The 18,894-nt window shown below is 42.7% G+C and overlaps 1 protein-coding gene across 19 annotated transcripts in view; it reads left to right on the plus strand.

The window, feature by feature from the left end:
• The window catches only part of CELF1 (CUGBP Elav-like family member 1), a 100,599-nt gene that overhangs the window by 36,078 nt on the left and 45,627 nt on the right, over window positions 1-18,894 (plus strand). The window contains exon 1 of one of the 19 annotated variants that reach the window (XM_053560778.1): window positions 226-621. The exons of the other annotated variants lie outside the window; for them this stretch is intronic. The gene's annotated coding sequence lies outside the window, so the exon portion shown is untranslated. Of the gene's footprint in view, window positions 1-225; window positions 622-18,894 lie in introns of those variants that run through there. 19 annotated transcript variants of the gene reach the window in all.

Consider the following 18,894-nt stretch of genomic DNA (forward strand, 5'->3'; position numbering starts at 1 on the left):
AACCACCAGAGGGCCAGTGTAGGTTAGGTTGTTCGCACAAATGGAGGATTATCTTTTTTGCATGTTACATTTCAGGATTTAAGTGATAAATTGAGCCTTGCTACCGTTGATCTGTTAAGAATCTGAGCTAGTAATAATTTTCACAGTGTCTTTCCATTTCCCATGCTGAAGGATTCTTGATGTTAAGTGACTGAAATTATTCGGAAGTTCTTTGACTGAAATAGCATCTCTTAAACTTTACTTCAAGTACCAGCCTGTGTGTTTCTGTTTTTTGTCTGGAGCATGTGAACAGAATGCATGTGTGTGAGATAATTGGGCTTTCACTAATGGCCCCCTTTTAGCAGCCATGTATGGATAAAGCTGTTCAGTTCTCTGCTCCTCCCTCTGAGCATGGAGCAGAATCTGTTCTGCTGAAGCTGCTGTTCCACTTTTCAGCTTTCTATATTTGTACAGCAACAGCAGGAGCGGCCCACTAGCTAGGCCTTGCGGCTGCCCTGCATACCCACACTGGCTCAGACCTGCTCAGGACTCAGCCAGGGCTTGCAGTTTGTGTTCTTACTTGCATCCATCTGTCTGTCTGTGTACGTTTTTGTGGAGGACTGAGGTTTTCAAGTGAAAGAGGTGACCTGTTTGTCTTTTTTGTTTACTTCGTTTAGTTTGCCAATTGTAAATTGCAGAAAATGTTTCAGTATCTCAAGGATGGGGTGAGGAGACAAGATTTGTATTATTTAACAAAACATATTGGGGGAGTGTCAAACTGGTAAAAGTCGTGTTAGAAATGATCTTTGGATTCCCTTAAAAATATATCTTATTGAAGTAGTAGTGTGCTCCCCCCCCCTTCTTTCTTTCTTTTTTTTTTTTTTTACAGATTACAAAGATCTGCTTTTAGGAGTGGAATGGAATTGTTTTCCTGGCACACAAATTTCCTAACATAAAATTTGGGTAGAAAAAGATGAGACACCCTCACCTCCTTAAGAAATGATTTAGTGCATATCTTTTTTGGAAGAGGGTGCAAGAGGTTAGGTTAAGCCTGTTGACTTGACTTACTGCTGAGAAAGGATCTGTGGGGAATGCCCTGTTTGGGCTTCACAGCAACTTGTGTTATGTTTGCGCTGATTCAGAGTACTTTCTGGAGTCTAGCCTTACAGAGGCCTTTTAATGCCTTTTGGTGTCATGACTATTTGAGGATTAGTAGGGACATGATATGTAGATGGATTTCAGGCTATTTTCAAATGATACTAGGTTTGTTTCTGTATTTTCAAAAAATCCTTTTCTTGTTGTTTTTTTTTTTATGAGATACTCTGATTAAACAGATGACGTCCTTGCTTTCGATCAATTTAAGTCTAAATTCAAGTTTGTTTCTTTGTTTTACAGTTTCCTTTTACTCCCTTCCCCCACTTCCCCCATGAGTCATAAGCATGTGGAGTTGGGAATAGAACTTGTCAGCTGAGCAGGGATGAGACAGTTCTCTGCACATACTGTTTGTAACTATGGCAAATGAGGGGAGGAGGAAAAGAATTTAAATGCTAGAGAAACACCTTTCCTGAGGCAGCTTCTTCCTGTGGCTATGTGGTGTGGATGTAGAGTTCTATGTGACTGCTGATGTATTGTCTCTGAATGGGTTAGAAATCTGTTCTGTAACTTGTTGGTTTTGAATGTGCGTGTATGTTTAGGGTCTACGACCTGCTGCTGAGTCTCTCAGGGAGCCAGCGTACTTAATGACTTTCTAAAAATTCTGTTGAGTGTGGTATTATATCGGCTTTCCCTTCTGGGCTATTCTTAGTGCCCATCTTATTTTACTGTCCTACTGATGCTTTCTCATTTATGCCATGAAACATTGTGCACCTCACATCTGGGCTGTTGTTGGGAGATTAAAATCAGGGGCAGGTCTTTAATTTTACAGCTCAGACTTGGTTAACAAGTAAATGACACTGGTTAACATATCTATTATTATTGTCCAGCTTTCCCTATTTTTTTTGGTTTTTGTTTTTGTTTTTTGAGACAGTTTCAAGTTGTCACCCTCTGTAGAATGCCATGGCATCATGCTCAGAGCATCCTCCAACTTGGGCTCATGCAATCCTCTTGCCTCAGTTTTTCTATTTCTAGTAGAGACGGGGTCTCCCTTTTGCTCAGGCCAATCTTGAACTGGTGAGTTCATGCAATCCACCTGCCTTGGCCTCCCAGAGTGGTAGGATTACAGGCGTGAGCCACCGCACTCAGTCTTTCCCTTTAAGCGATTCTCTTGCCTCAGCCTCCCAAGTAGCTGGGACTACAGGTGCCCGCCCCAATGCCTGGCTATTTTTTTGTTTCAGTTTGGCCAGGTTCGAATCCGCCACCCTCAGTATGTGGGGCCGGTGCCCTATCCACTGAGCCATAGGCGCTGCTCTCCCCCGTCTCTTTAGTATATGTTTTTCTATTGTGCCGCCCTCCCTGGTCTCTTTAGTATATGTTTTTCTATTGTATCCATTTTGAAAGCACCCACAAATCCTGTCTTGGTATAACGAGGAGAATAAATACATATTCATACATTTTTAAACAGTTTATTAGAATAAGCAGTTCAGTATTCCATAATGAAGAGGATATTTACACTGGACATTGCTGGGACTATTTGAGTTTGAAGATCTGCTATCCTGTTACTGCTTCTAGTAGGACATATTTCTGTGTAATTTCAGGTACCCCATTTTGAAGAGAGATAATCATTGTGTCAAAGACTAAAACTTTCTAGGACTCATCCTTTCCTACCATAGGCACCAGGCTTAGTGCCTCAAATAATAACAACAAATATTGATCACTTTCTGTGTAACAGGCACTGCTCTACTAATGCTTTACAGATACAAATCTTATAATCCTAACAAATACCCTATAAGGTTGATAACTGTTTTTGTAACCATTGTCCACATGAGGAAACGGAGGTAAGCTAAAAGAAGTTAAACAATTTGCCCAGAGTTACCTGGCTTGTTAAGTACCATATCTGGTATTAGAAAGCTGTGGGTATATAGGCTTGGCACTGGTAGCTCAAGTGGCTAAGGTGCCAGCCACATACACCAGAGCTGGCAGGTTCGAATCCAGCCTGGGCCTGCCAAACAATGACAACTACAACCAAAAAATAGCCAGGCATATGGCGGGCACCTTTAGTCCCAGCTACTTGGGTGGCTGAGGCAAGAGAATCGCTTAAGGCCAGGAGTTGGAGGTTGCTGTGAGCTGTGATGCCATGGCACTCTACCCAGGGTGATAGCTTGAGGCTCGGTCTCCAAAAAGGGTGGGGGGCGGTGCCTGTGGCTCAAGGAGTAGGGCACCAGCCGCATATATCAGAGGTGGTGGGTTCAAACTCCGGCCCCAGCCAAAAACTGCAAAAATAAAAAAAAAAAAAAGCAATAGTATAACCTCAGAGTCTGGGTGGGTGGTATATAGTCTTACAGTAAATATTTGTGTTATTCACACACTTGGAATATTATTTAGGATTATTGAATTATGAATCAGAGTAACCCATTTTCATTTTATAATATCCTTATGAAAATGACTGTATGGGCTCAGCGCCTGTAACACAGTGGTTACAGCGCCAGCCACATACACTGAGACTGGCTTGTTCGAACCTGGCCCAGGCCAGCTAAACAACAATGGCAACTACAAGAACAACAACAAAAAAACCAGGCATTGTGGCGGGCGCCTATAGCCCCAGCTACTTGGGAGGCTGAGGCAAGAGAATTGTTTGAGCCCAAGAGTTTGAGGTTGCTGTGAGCTGTGACTCCATGGCTCTCTACTGAGGGTGACATAGTGAGACTATCTCAAAAAAAAAAAAAAAAAAAAAAAAGACTGTATAATTTTGGTTTTGCAGGTTACCATCAACTAGATGATATTAGTTCATTTATTGATGACAAAGAGAAGTAAGCCAAATAACAAACTCATGGGACACGCCAGAAATTACTAGTTTATCTCTGCTAGTACCAGACTATTTACTGAAGATGTTGAGAAGATAATTTTAGCTTCTTTAACTCTTATTTCCTGCACCCCATGTCTGGAGATGCTTTTGCAGTGAGGCACAGGAGGGAAAGACTGTCCATAAACAAAAATTTGTGGGAATGTAACAAGAAAATAGGGAGATCTTTTTTCTTTCTTTTTTTTTTTTTTTTTTTGAGATAGAGCCTCAAGCTGTCACCCTGGATAGAGTACAGTGGCATCACAGATCACAGCAACCTCCAACTCCTGAGCTTAAGTGATTCTCTTGCCTCGGCCTCCAGAGTAGCTGGGACTACAGGCGTCTGCCACAATGCCTGGCTATTTTTTGGTTATAGTTGTCATTGCTGTTTGGCAGGCCCGGGCTGGATTTGACCCACCAGCTCTGGTGTATGTGGCTGGCACCTTAGCTGCTTGAGCTACACGCACCGAGCCAGGGAGATTTTTTTTTTTTTTTTGCAGTTTTTGGCCGGGGCTGAGTTTGAATCCGCCACCTCCAGCATATGGGGCTGGCGCCCTACTCTTTGAGCTACAGGCACCACCCGCCAAGGAGATCTTTTCAAAAGAAATAATGGTAAGAAAATTACTGGTCAGTGGAGGGTAGCAAAAATATTCTATCATGGATGATATAATTAATTATAAGTAGCACAGAAATTTTATTTATTTTTATTATTTTTGAGATAGAGTCTCACTTTGTCATCCTCGGAAGAGTGCTTTGGTGTCACAGCTCACAGCAACTTCCCACTCTTGGGCTTAAGTGATTCTCTTGCCTCAGCCTCCCAAGTAGCTGGGACTACAGGCGCCCGCCACAGCGCCCAGCTGTTTTTTGTTGCAGTTGCCACTGCTGTTTTAGCTGGCCGGGGCCTGGTTCGAATCCGCCACCCTTGGTATATGGGGCCGGTGCCGTATTTACTGAGCCACAGGAGCAACCCCAGAAATTTGATTTATATGAAGAAAATAGAATCAGCTCTCCTTAGGGGTTTGTTTTTTTTGCCTCAGATTTAAGGCAACACTTTCCCTTGGATAAGTGTTGTCCTGTGATTTTTTTTTTTTTCTGGTGTATGTCATTTTCTGAACAAAACCATAAGCTCCTCCTCAAGAACAGGGATTGGGCCTTTTTAAAAAAATCTCATTTATTGGCTCAGCTCTGATAGCTCAGTAAGTATGGTGCCAGCCACATACACCAAGGTTAGTGGGATTGAGCCCAGCCCGGGCCAGCTAAATAACAAGGACAAGTACAACCAAAAAATAGCCGGGCATTGTGGAGGGTTCCTATAGTCCCAGCTGCTCGGCAGGCTGAAGCAAGAGAATTGCTTAAACCTAAGAGTTGGAGGTTGCTGTGAGCTGTGACACTATGGCACTCTACCGAGGGGCGACATAATAAAATTCTGTCTCAAAAAAAAAAAATCTCATTTAGATCTGTTCTGGGTATATAGTAGATGTTCCCTAAAAGTGTGGATGCTCTTTTGATTGATAGCTCTCCCATTTTCTAAAGAGCCTGTTTTTATAAAAGTGAAATCAAAGCACTGACAAGTTTAATTAATTTTATAGAACAGTTAAGATTTTTTTAGGAGGGATTTGAAGGATGCGACAGATATTTAAGTAGGTATTTAAATGTGGGAAGCACTTTTAGGATCACAGTTGGAGAGGGATTAAAGCAAGATATTTGAAGTCTCCCCCAGCCCCCCATTTTATTTTTTTATTTTTTTGAAACAGGGTCTTGTGCTGTTGCCTGGGCTAGAGTACAGTGGTATCATCCGACTTCCAACTTAAAACTCTTGGTTTCAAGCAGTTTTCCTGCTTCAGCCTCCCAAGTAATTGGAGTTATAAGCGTGCACCATCTCGCCCAGCTAATTTTCTTTTTCTTTTCTTTTGTAGAGACAGGATCTCACTCTGTTATTCAGACTGGTCTCAAACTCCTGGCCTCAAGCAATCCTAACTTGGTCTCCCAGAGTACTAGGATTACAGGTGTGAGCCCTAGCCTCTGGTTTGAAGTCACTTAAAAAAAAAAAATGATTATAGTGGCTCATGCCTGTAATCCTAACATTCTAGAAGGCCAAGGTGGGTGGATTTTCTGAGCTCAGGAGTTCGAGACCCGTCTCTACTAAAAATAGAAAAATTAGCAGGTGTCATGGCTGGTGCCTATTGTCCCAGCTTCTCAGGAGGCTGAGGCAAGAGGATCCCTTGTGCTCAGGAGTTTGAGGTTGCTGTGAGCTATGATGCCATGGCCCTCTGACCAGCTCAATAAGAATTAGACTCTGTCTCCAAAACAAACAAATAAATAAAATTTAAAAAAACCCGATTAAGTAGCTACTTGGGAGGCTGAGGCAGGAGAATCGCTTGAGCCCAGGAGTTGGAGGTTGCTGTGAGCTGTAATGCCACCACACTCTACCCAGGGTGACAGCTCAAAAAACAAACAAACAAAAAAAACAGTAAGATATGAAGACATCTTTTATCCTAGTGCAATACGTCCTTTGAGGGCAATTCAAGCTTTGCCAAAGTACTCCCTGATTGGCTAAAGCAGAAGTGTAACTTTTACTTCCTGACATATAACTTGTCTTAGGAAGTGTCTCCATAAAAAGGATTTTGTTTCTCTGGTTTTGTAGAATTAAGAAATTAAGAACAGAAAGAGATTGAATAAAGTTTTTCAGGACAAAGTCCTGAGACAAGACCATATGGAAGTTTCTTGCTTGAGTGCTTGTGTGTTTGGGGGGTGAGGCTGGGGCAGATGGTACAAGCAGGGTTCTTGGCTGCTTGGTTAAGGATTTTGGAGATGAAAGAAGTTAGATGCTAGGTGCTGTGGAAGGACACATTGTCTGTTGAGTGACCTCAGTGAGAAGAAGGACACTGATGTGTTGGGTATGGAGGTAAGGCAAGAGGCAGGGCTTGGAATGATAAAGCCTGCAGCTGGATGTAAACCCTTCAAGATTAGGGAGAGGGAGGATAGGTATGGTATGAAACACTATTGCAGTTCCCTGGCCTCTTCTGTTATCTAGAACCTTCATTTTTCTGTTGCTTGAAGCTGTTTTGCTTCCTTTTTGAGATACTAGGCCAAAAGATGTATTTATAGAACTTGTTTTGACATATTATTTCACCCTGTCCCTTGCTTTTCTTTACTGGAATTCAGCTAATGTTGCACTCTGCTTTGGCAAGAAAGGTTGATTGAAGAAAATGTACACATAGATACACAGCTGAGTGATTGAAAATAGCTCCAAACTTTGTAATTATGCCATCCATAAGATTTACATTCCAAGCTGCATGAATGTCGTTTGAGTTGCCAGGGTAATTTCAAATGACGTGATAACTAGCTCACATGTGATATACTACTGGTTCACCTGGACAAGGGCAGTTTCCACACAAAAGTTTCAGGCAAAACAGGAGAAGAAATACTATACAAAAACAAAATGCTTGTTTTGGAACAGAGGGTAAAGTTGGGAGTTTTCTTTATGTTGTGCTTCATAGTTTTTTTTTGTTTGTTTTTTTGAGACAGAGTCTAACTTTATTGTCCTCGGTAGAGTACTGTGGCATCACAGCTCACAGCAACCTCCAACTCCTGGGCTTAGGCGATTCTCTCGCCTCAGTCTCCTGAGTAGTTGGAACTACAGGCACCTGCCACAATGCCCGGCTATTTTTTTGTTTCCGTTTGGCCAGGGCTGGGTTCGAACCTGCCACCCTCAGTATATGGGGCCGCACCCTCCCACTGAGCCACAGGTGCTGCCCTGTGCTTCATAGTTTTGAGAGTTATTTAAAAAAAATTTTTTTTTCTGTAGAATAGGTAACATAATCACATGTAAAAGATTTAGCTATCACTCTACAACTGTTATTAGTAATTATTTCTCCTTCCAGAGATGAATTCTGTTAATATGAAAGCCCTAATTCCTTTCTTAGGTGTCTTCATCAGTCAGCTGCCTTATTCTCTTTAATAGTAACAGTGTTAGGCCAGGCACTTGGTGGCTCATGCCTCTAATCCTAGCACTCCGGGAGGCTGAGGCAGGTAGTTGTGATATCTAAAGTTTACTAATCACCACAAAAAAGAAAAGCAAAGTAATATTTGAATTTCCCAATAAAAAAACATTTTACAGGATGACATCTGTGGCTCAAAGGAGTAGGGTGCCAGCCCCATATCCCAGAGGTGGCAGGTTCAAACCTCAGCCCCAGCCCCACCCAAAAAAGCATTTTACAAACTACTTTGTTTTACCACATAGCACTGTGACTCAAAGTCCAAACTCATTTGCTGGTTGTGGAATGTGAGTCACTTTATTCTCTTCACTTTAGTTCCCTTATCTGAGAAATGGGAATGAAAATGCTAGAGAATCTCCTTTGAACACTCAGAAAAATAATTACAAAGTCATTTCTAGAAGGTTGTGTATTATAATCACTCTTCAGAGACACCAAGATTATAAGTAATTTTAAAAGTAACTCTGACAGTGTTATAGAAAAAAATTAGTCACATTCTGCCTACATGGTACTAACATATGGTGCAGCCCTGATGAGCTGCGCAAGTGGGCTGAAATCAAAATGCAGTTGGAAAGGAGCAGTAGTGACTCACTAGATGAGACAGATTTGGCCTTATGGCAGGGCAGTGAAACTAAGAAGGAACTGGTGGCCTTCGAACATGCCAGATTTGAGCAACTGATCCATGAATATTATAGAAAGGTCAAAAGACTGAGCTCTTGTGTTTGGGATTTTTTTTGTGTGTGTGTGGTTTTTGGCCGGGGCTGGGTTTGAACCCACCACCTCTGGCATATGGGACCGGCGCCCTACTCCTTGAGCCACAGGCGCCCCCCAGCTCTTGTGTTTGGATTAGTCGCTTTGTCAGGTGTCAACAGTCCTTGTAGCCGGTCCCTCTCTGGCTTCAGAGCCCCTACTTCTTCCACAGTGGAGAAACTTTGCTACCTCTGTGAAAGAGCATTCCCTGTATCTTTGAAGGAAGAAGCCACCAGGCAAATATTTAACACTAATCTGCCTGGAACATTGGGTTCAAGCTAGAAAGATAGGTAGAATTGTTAGTAATTCTGCCAAGAGAAAGTTGCACATTAACTTAGCTATTGTATGTAAATTGCTGCTGCTGCTACATCGAGCAATTTTTTTGCCTAATACCACCATGCTGCCATGAGAAGGAAACAGTAGCAGCTATAGAAAGAATGAGATTGCCCCCCATCCCCAGTAGAGAGTTGTACGGGATGTGGGGAAGGAATCCTTAATGGGGATTAGAGAGTTACTTTGAAGACTGTGGACATTTGGGGAAGACATAGGAAAATAAATATAAAAAGGATTTTACATTTTGTGTGTTGGCTTCATATGAGTGCCTCCAAAATAGGGTGGCTCTCAGGCACCTCTCATGACCTCTTATTTCAGTGCATACGTGTCACGGAATGATCATAGAATAGGACACAGATGAGGGATCACCGAGGAAGGAGAATAAAGAACCCAACTCATCTATTCCCATTGAATTTTTGTATAGTGCTTTTTGGCATAATTTTAGAGGATTTATTTATTTTTTGTATGTATTTTATTTATGAATTTATTTTTGAGACAGAGTCTGACTCTGTTGCCCAGGCTAGAATGCCAGTGTCAGCCCAGTTCACAGCAACCTCAGACTCCTGGGTTCAAGCCATACTCCTGCTTCAGCCTCCCAAGTAGCAGAGACTACAGGTGCCCACCACACTACCCGACTAATTTTTCGATTTTTAGTAGATACAGGGTCTCCACTTGGCTTAGGCTGTTCTGGAACTCCTCAGCTCAAGGGATCCTCCTGCTTCAGCCTTCAAGAGTACTAGAAGTCTATGTCGTCATGGCACTCTACCGGGGGCAAGAAAGTGAGACTCTGTCTCAAAAAAAAAAAAAAAAAAAAAAAGTGCTAGAAGTACAGATGTGAGCCACTGTGCCTGGCCCTTCAGAGGATTTAAAAATTGTATTTTGTGAAAAAGATATTTTTTCTCTTAAGGTGTCAAAAATTAGTAATTCAATTTTTTGTTTTGTTTTGTTTCTTGAGACAGAGTCTTGCTCTGTCGCCCTGGGTAGAGTACCGATGACATGATCATAGCTCATTGCAACCTCAAACTCCTACGCTTAAGTAATCCTACTGCCTCAGCCTCCCAAGTAGTTGGGACTACAGGGCATCAAACCCACTTAATTTTTTTATTTTTGGTAGGGACAGAGTCTTGCTTTTGCTCAGGCTGGTCTCAAACGTTGTGACCTCAAATGATCCTCTTGGCTTTGGTCTCCCAGAGTGTTAGGATTATAGGTGGGAGACACCACGCCCCACCAACAATGTTTAAAATTATTTTTTGAGGCTTGGCACCTGTAGTACAGTGGTTACGGTGCCACCCACATACACTGAGGCTGGCGGGTTCGAACCCAGCCTGGGCCAGCTAAACAGCAGTGACAATTGCAACAAAAAATAGCTGAGTGTTATGGTGGGCGCCTGTAAGTCCCAGCTACTTGGGAGGCTGAGGCAAGAGAACAGCTTAAACCCAAGAGTTGGAGTTGCTGTGAGCTGTGATGCCACGGTATCCTATCAAGGGTGACAAAGTGAGACTTTGTCTCCCAAAAAAAAAAAAAAAATTATTTTTTGAGATGGGATTTGGCTGTATTGCCCAGACTGGTCTTGAAGTCTTGGGGTTAAGTAGTCCTCTCAGATAACCAGGTAGGCATGTGCCATTCTCCCTTGTTAAATTGGTGTTTATGTTCATTGGTTATGAAATAGAGGCAAGGATGCCTTTGGCAAAATCAAGCTTTTAGGCTGGTCAAAACTCTGATCCTTAAATATGGCTGCGCAGAAGAATATAATTGTTAACGAAAAACGGTTATGCAGTAATATGTAGTATGTTGTTGAATTTGATAATTTTTTTTTAATTTTTTTTTTTTTTTTTGTAGAGACAGAGTCTCACTGTACCACCCTTGGGTAGAGTGCCGTGGCGTCACACAGCTCACAGCAACCTCTAACCTCTTGGGCTTACGCGATTCTCTCAGCCTCAGCCTCCCGAGCAGCTGGGACTACAGGCGCCCGCCACAACGCCCGGCTATTTTTTGGTTGCAGTTTGGCCGGGGCTGGGCCTGAACCCATCACCCTCGGTATGTGGGGCCGGTGCCCTACTCACTGAGCCACAGGCACCACCCGAATTTGATAATTCTATATGTTTGAGTAAGAAATCCTCATAGAAAATAGACCAAAATGTGTAAAAATAAAATATTTAAATTGAGGAAGTAGAAAAATTAAAGGGGAATAAATACTTAATAAATACTACTACTATGAAAAAGAGGGTTCTTGCTTACCATGTTGCTTTTACCCAAGTATCTGAAATGTGGGGCGGTGGGGGTTCTTTATTTTTAAACTAGAGAGCACAAATGTTTATGTGCGAATATGTCTCAGTTTAAGAAAATGTTCGTGAAAACTTTACAAATTATAGTAGGTAAACTGGGGGATTGAGTTAAACATTTCGAAGTCTGATGATGTGTTATCTTGATTCCACATGTTCCAGGGATTATGAATATAAATGAGAAGGAGGGCGTTGTTGCTAATTTGCAAAATGGCAACAGTTGAAATATATTTCATTAACAAAAATTTAGAAATGCGGTTCAAATTAAGTTTCTCCCAAATGTATCATACATGTGTTAAGGACTGAACTAGATAACTGTTTAAAATCTATTTGGATATAGCCGGGCATTGTAGCGGCGCCTGTAGTCCCAGCTACTCAGGAGGCTGAGGCAAGAGAATCACTTAAGCCCAGGAGTTGGAGGTTGCTGTGAGCTGTGAGGCCACGGCACTCTACCCAGGGCTGTAAAGTCAGACTCTGTCTCTACAAAAAAAAAAAAAAACAATCTATTTGGAGAAAATGTTAATTATACGTTTAGATAATTTAGTGATAGTTTAGATTAATCTAGTCTTTTCCTATAGAGGAAGAATAGGCAGTCAAAGAGGCGGGATCACTGTAAGTATGATTGAAAGTCCCTTAGAGAGTCTCACGAAAGCTGGAGATTCTGTCTTCAGGGAATCTCACATGTCCATCTTCACACAGTTTAGCATGAAGTAGTGTAGAGATTTAAACCTCTTGGAACTCCAGAGGAATCTTTTTTTTTTTTTTGGTTTTTGGCCGGGGCTGGGTTTGAACCCGCCACCTCCGGCATATGGGACCAGTGCCCTATTCCTTGAGCCATAGACGCCTCCCGAAACTCCAAAGGAATCTTTTTTTTTGTTTGTTTTTTGTAGAGACAGAGTCTCACTTTATGGCCCTCAGTAGAGTGCCGTGGCATCACACAGCTCACAGCAACCTCCAACTCCTGGGCTCAAGCGATTCTCTTGCCTCAGCCTCCCGAGTAGCTGGGACTACAGGCACCCGCCACAACGCCCGGCTATTTTTTTAGTTGCAGTTCAGCCGGGGCCAGGTTTGAACCTGCCACCCTCGGTATTTGGGGCCTGCGCCTTACCGACTGAGCCACAGGCGCCGCCCTCCAAAGGAATCTTAAGGGTACTAGGCAAAGAATCCTATGAAAGAGGAAAGTTTTAAAAAGGGTTGCCACGTTGCACGACGTGAATATACTTAACACTATATATAGTTCACTAAATTTTGTTATGTGCTTTTTAACCACAGCATGCAATAAAAGGCTAGAAGAAATGGTCGTCACTATAGAAAGGAAGAGTAAGTATACTGGCCACTGTGAAGAAGATGAGATTAAGATCTATTTATAAACTTTTGTACTGGGATCGTGAGGAGGACACTCCTAGGTGACTTAATAGTTAATAAAGAGTAAGAAGCCCCAAACTTAAGCTTGTATCATGGAAATGGACTATCTGAGTAGCCCAAGAACAAGCGTCCCAGAGAAACTATTAAATGTTACGCCTGCTGACCAAGACAAGTCAGAATTAAGCCTATTGTGGTAGAGGACCTATTCTGTTCCAACATAGCAGTTTATTACAGTGGAAGGTGAATGATGGGACTAGAAAGGAAGGATTTATTGTGTACTTTATTTTTTTGAGACAGAGTCACACTCTGTCGTTAAGACTCAACACCCTCGAACTCTCAAGAGATCCTCTTGTCGCAGGCTCCCAGGTAGCTGGGACTACAGGTGTCTACCACTATTGTGTACTTTAAAGGACCTGTTTAACCTACCTGTTCACCCCCATTTTACAGATCAGCAAAATATTAATGGTTAAATAGCTTCCCTGGGGTCAGGTGTGGTGGCTCATGCCGGTAATACTTAGTTCACTGATAGCATTGTTTATCTTGTATATTGTATCTTATATCTCTTGTAATTGCAGAAGTTAAACATGACTTGAATATTACAATTTTAATACACTTTTCCTTTCTTTTTTTTTTTTTTTTTGTAGAGACAGAGTCTCACTGTACTGCCCTCGCGTAGAGTGCCGTGGTGTCACATGGCTCACAGCAACCTCTATAACTCTTGGGCTTACGCGATTCTCTTGCCTCAGCCTCCCGAGCAGCTGGGACTACAGGCGCCTGCCACAACGCCCAGCTATTTTTTGGTTGCAGTTTGGCCGGGGCTGGGTTTGAACCCGCCACCCTCAGCATATGGGGCTGGCGCCCCACTCACTGAGCCACAGGCGCCGCCCCACTTTTCCTTTCTTAAAATGTGTATACTTTTTTGTTGTTGTTGCACTGTCTATATTTGGTAAAAGAAGCAAAGAGGACCAGGCACGATGCCTCTTTAATCATGGCATTTTGGAGGTCAATGTGGGAGGATGGCTTGAGGCCAGGATTTAAGACCAGCCTATATAGTGAGACCTCTGTTTCTACAAAATGTAAAACAATTAGCTGGGTTTGGTGGGGTGTGTTGGTAAGTCCCAGCTACTCAGGCAGCTGAGGCAGGAGGATCATTTGAGCCCAGGAGTTTGAGGCTGCAGTGAGCTCTGATGACACCACTGCACTCTAGCTCTAGGAACAGAGCAAGACATGTCTCCAAAAAAACAAAAAAACTTTTTTTTTTTTTTTTTTTGTAGAGACAGAGTCTCACTTTACCGCCTTCAGTAGAGTGCCATGATGTCACAGGACTCACAGCAACCTCTAGCTCTTGGGCTTCCGCAATTCTCCTGCCTCAGCCTCCCGAGCAGCTAGGATTACAGGCGCCTGCCACAACACCCAGCTATTTTTTGGTTGCAGTTCAGCCAGGGCTGGGTTTGAACCCGCCACCCTCGGTATATGGGGCTGGCGCCCTACTCATTGAGCCACAGGCACCACCCAAAAAAAAAACTTTGTTAAGTTAAAACAACACATTTTTCTTCAAGTGATTTCTATCACTTGTTTCTTTCCTCTTTCAGTTAAAAAGTGTATACAGTGGCTTGATTGTGTTCTGGGTATCCACTGTTTTGGTTTTTGTTTGTTTGTTTATTTGTTTTGAGACAGAGCCTCAAGCTGTCACCCTGGATAGAATGCTGTGGCATTACAGCTCACAGCAACCTCCAACTCCTGGGCTCAAGCAATTCTCCTGCCTCTGTCTCCGAAGTAGCTGGGATTATAGGCATCCACCACAACGCCTGGCTGCTTTTTGGTTGCAGCCATCGTTGTTGTTTGGCAGGCCCGGGCTGGATTTGAACCCACCAGCTCAGGTGTATGTGGCTGGCACCTTAGCCGCTTGAGCCACAGGCACCAAGCCACCATTGTTTTGTTTTTGTTTTAAATGTAATTTGTGTTCTCTTTTACAGGATGCCAATTAACTTTCTCTAAGTCACACATCTATGGAGTAACAGCAGGAACTACTCTTTTTTTTTTATTTTTTTTGTAGAGACAGAGTCTCACTTTATGGCCCTCGCTCCATTGAGTGCCGTGGCCTCACACAGCTCACAGCAACCTCCAACTCCTGAGCTTAAGCGATTCTCTTGCCTCAGCCTCCCGAGTAGCTGGGACTACAGGCGTCCGCCACAACGCCCGGCTAAGGAACTACTCTTAATCATATTTCTGTAGAGGCTCTTTTTTTTTTTTGTTGCAGCTGTCATTTTGTTATTATTAAATCATAGCTGGGTACGTTAATGCAATCGTAGGGTACAACGTGCTGGGTTTATATACAATTTGAAATATTTTCATCAAACAGGTTAACATAGCCTTCACGGCATTTGCTTAGTTATTATGTTAAGACATTTATATTCTACATTTAGTAAATTTCACATGTACCCTTGTAAGATGCACGGTAGGTGTGGTCCCACCAATTACCCTCCCACCACCCATTCTTCCCCCTCCCCTCTCCTCCCTATCCTCTGTCCTCATATTCTTGGGCTAAAATTGGGTTATAGCTTTCAAAGCTATAATGTGGTTTCATAGTAGGGCTGAGTACATTGGATACTTTTTCTTTCATTCTTGAGATATTTTGCTAAGAAGAATATATTCCAGCTCCATCCATGTTAACATGGAAGAGGTAAAATCTCCATCTTTTTAAAGGCTGCATAATATTCCCTGGTGTACATATACCACAATTTATTAATTCATTCATGGGTTGATGGGCACTGGGCTTCTTCCACAACTTAGCAATTATGAACTGGGCTGCAATAAACATTCTTTGTTTTGTTTTGTTTTGTTTTTTTGGAGAGACAGAGTCTCACTTTGTCACCCTTGGTAGAGGGCCATGGCATCACAGCTCACAGCAACATCCAGCACTTGGGCTTAGGCGATTCTCTTGCCTCAGCCTCCCGAGTATAGGCACCCGCCACAACACCCAGCGGGTTTTTTTTTGCGGGGGGGAGGGCAGTTTGGCTGGGGCCGGATTCAAACCCTCCACCTTCGGTATATGGGGCCAGCACCCTACTCACTGAGCCACAGGCACCGCCCTGTCATTGTTGTTTTGGCTGGCCTGTGTTGGGTTTGAACCTGCCAGCTAAAATTAGCTGGCACCTTACCCACTGAGCTATGGGTGCCGCCCATCTGTAGAGGATCTTAAAACAGTAGAGACTTTGAAAGTTTACTTACTTAGAAGAGTTGCCTCAGAAAAATGATGAGACTCAATTTTATAGTCCTGAGCATTTAAATAGTCTTTTTTGTAGTTTGTGTGCATGAGCTTCCTTGGAGACAGTTTTTTACTTGAAGCATCATGGATTCCTGTGATTTTGAGAGAGTCACTACATCTCTTTGTGTCTTTTCTCAACTGCAAAATGAAGCTAGGTTAGGTATGACGATTGAATGTAAAGTACCGTAATAGGGTATAGCGTATGACAGGTGCTCCAAAAATGTTAGCTCTTATTTTTGTCACTTTGTGAATGTCTAGACTTCCTCTCTTTTAGGTGATACAGGTTTACAAACTTTAAATATCATATACTATCAATTCAAGGATGATATACACTTATCATCATTGATGGTATCTTAAATTCATTGATTCTAGAGATAGAAAAATCTGTTCAAAAACTATTGATTTCAGAGTGGATATAAAATTGGTAAATTATCCAGGAGATGTAGGGTTATTCCAAGTGGTGGGAGAAACAATTGGGGCTGCCTTGTCCTCCTTTGTCTTTGACCTGACAGCTTCACTTTCATGTTTAGGGGGAAAACACTTATGCTTTTAAAAAAGTTTGAAAATTTTTAATCTGGATAATTTAGATATTAGCTTCCTATCTTATATCAAAAACGGTTTTTGAGGCATTATTGAGGGTATTAACAATTGTTAATAAGAGTGAATTTTGCTAATGAGGCCAAGATCATGGGTTTAGGACTTATGTAGGTCATTGAGCATCACTGTGCTATCAACCCTTATCTCTGGAGTTTGTGATACAGTGTATACTGTTTAAGAGCCGCTGCTGACTGAGTCAGTGGTCAGTGCCCACCTTCTTGGAAAGGACAATGTTTTGTCTTTTATTTATTTATTTTTTTTTTGAGACAGTCTCATTTTGTCGCCCTCAGTAGAGTGCAGTGGCGTCACAGCTCACAGCAACCTCCAGCTCTTGGGCTTAGGCGATTCTCTTGCCTCAGCCTCCCAAGTAGCTGAGACTACAGGCATGGAAAAGAATTGCTTCAGCCCAAGAGTTTGAGGTTGCTGTGAGCTATGACACCACGGTACTCTACCAAGGGTGACAATGTGAGACAATCTCAAAAAAGCCATGTCTTTTTCACTCCGAGGAAATATAGTACAAATGTAGTTTAGACTTCCTTATAAAGCTTTTGTGCTCTGATTCCCACATAAACGAAAGATGTTAAAAAAAAAAACAAAAAACCTCAAAACTAAAGCTTTTAGTTTCCATTAAGCTTTCTCCCCAAACCATTTCTGTTTTCTCACAGAACAGGCAAGAGGAGATGGGAAAGGCCAAACTAGGAAGACAGGACTGGTACGATGCCTCAGCCCTGTAATCCTATCACTCTGGGGGCCTAAGGTGGGAAGATCTCTTGATCGCAGGAGTTAGAGACCAGCCTGAGCCAAGAGAAAGAACCCATCTCTACTAAAAATAGGAAAAATTAGTAGGATGTTGTGGTACTTGTCTGTAGTGCCAGCTACTCGGGAGGCTGAAGCAGGAAGATTGCTTAAGCCTAAGAGTTGGAGGTTGCTGTGAGCTATGTATGACACCATGGCTAGCCCTGGAGACAGAGGAGACTGTCTCAAAAACAACAAAACCCAAAGCAAAAAAATAAATAAAAGGAAGACAAGGCTTTTATTTTATTTTATTTTTTTTGTAGAGACAGAGTCTCACTTTAGCGCCCTTGGTAGAGTGCCATGGCATCACACAGCTCACAGCAACCTCCAACTCCTGGGCTTAAGCGATTCTCTTGCCTCAGCCTCCCGAGCAGCTAGAACTACAGGTGCCCGCCACAACACCCGGCTATTTTTTTTGTTGCAGTTTGGCCCGGGCCGGGTTTGAACCCGCCACCCTCGGTATATGGGGCCGGCGCCTTACCGACTGAGCCACAGGTGCCGCCTGGAAGACAAGGCTTTTAAAGAAAACACCTTCTTGTACGTTGGACTAGCCACCATCCTCCGGGTAACAAGGGCCTGTGTGGCGGAATACTGTGTTTATTTTGTTCTCATGTATGTTTTCCTTTTAAAAGTCTTTGGGTGACTTAGGAGTAGGATGATTAATATCCTATTTTTTGGATTTTTTAAAATTCACTTTTTTCTTTCTCTCCACCAGGTGTTAGGGTATTTTCTAGCCCCCCAAGAGCTGCTCTATTCTCTGGGACCCACACAATATATCCCTTGCTCTTTCATACACATGAATTGGTCTTCCTTAACAACTCCAGGCTTGCCTTTTGCTCTTCTCTTGGAAATTATTTTACTGGCTGGTGTGCAGTCTTAGTCTGGTCTCACAGGGAAGGTAGAAGTGATGGCTGTTAAAACAAGTCACATAACAGCACCGTTTCTCTTTTTTTTTTTTTTTGTAGAGACAGAGTCTCACTTTATCACCCTTGGTAGAGTGCCGTGGCGTCACACAGCTCACAGCAACCTCCAACTCATAGGCTTAGGCGATTCTCTTGCCTCAGCCTCCCAAGTAGCTGGGATTACAGGCGCCCGCCACAACGCCCGGCTATTTTTTTGTTGCAGTTTGGCCGGGGCCGGGTTTGAACCCACCACCCTCGGCATGTGGGGCCGGCGCCCTACCCGCTGAGCCACAGGCGCCGCCCAATAGCACCGTTTCTCAAACTGTTTCATGCTACATTTTGGGAAACCTGGTCCTCTGGCCTTTCTTTGCCCTTTACGTCCTCCACAGTAACAAGTAGAAATTTAACTTGATTCCTACTCTCTATGATAACCACCACTCCAGAGCCCTCTCGAGATATAACACCTCAATATAAATTGGCACTTCCTAGATAATGATCACATTTCTCAAGACAGACAGACCTATCTAAAGGCTATGTGCAGACTATCTTCTTAAGCATCTGAATCTTTAAAGAGTAGTACCCACTTTAAAGAGTTATAATGAGAAAGGATTGAATGAAATACTTTGAACTTAGTAAATGAAGTTCCTTTCCTCTTAGTAGCTTTTGTTGGTATAGGCCCGTCCGAGTAAAT

The sequence above is a fragment of the Nycticebus coucang genome, chromosome 14, assembly GCF_027406575.1.
Source record: "Nycticebus coucang isolate mNycCou1 chromosome 14, mNycCou1.pri, whole genome shotgun sequence".
NCBI lineage: Eukaryota > Metazoa > Chordata > Mammalia > Primates > Lorisidae > Nycticebus > Nycticebus coucang.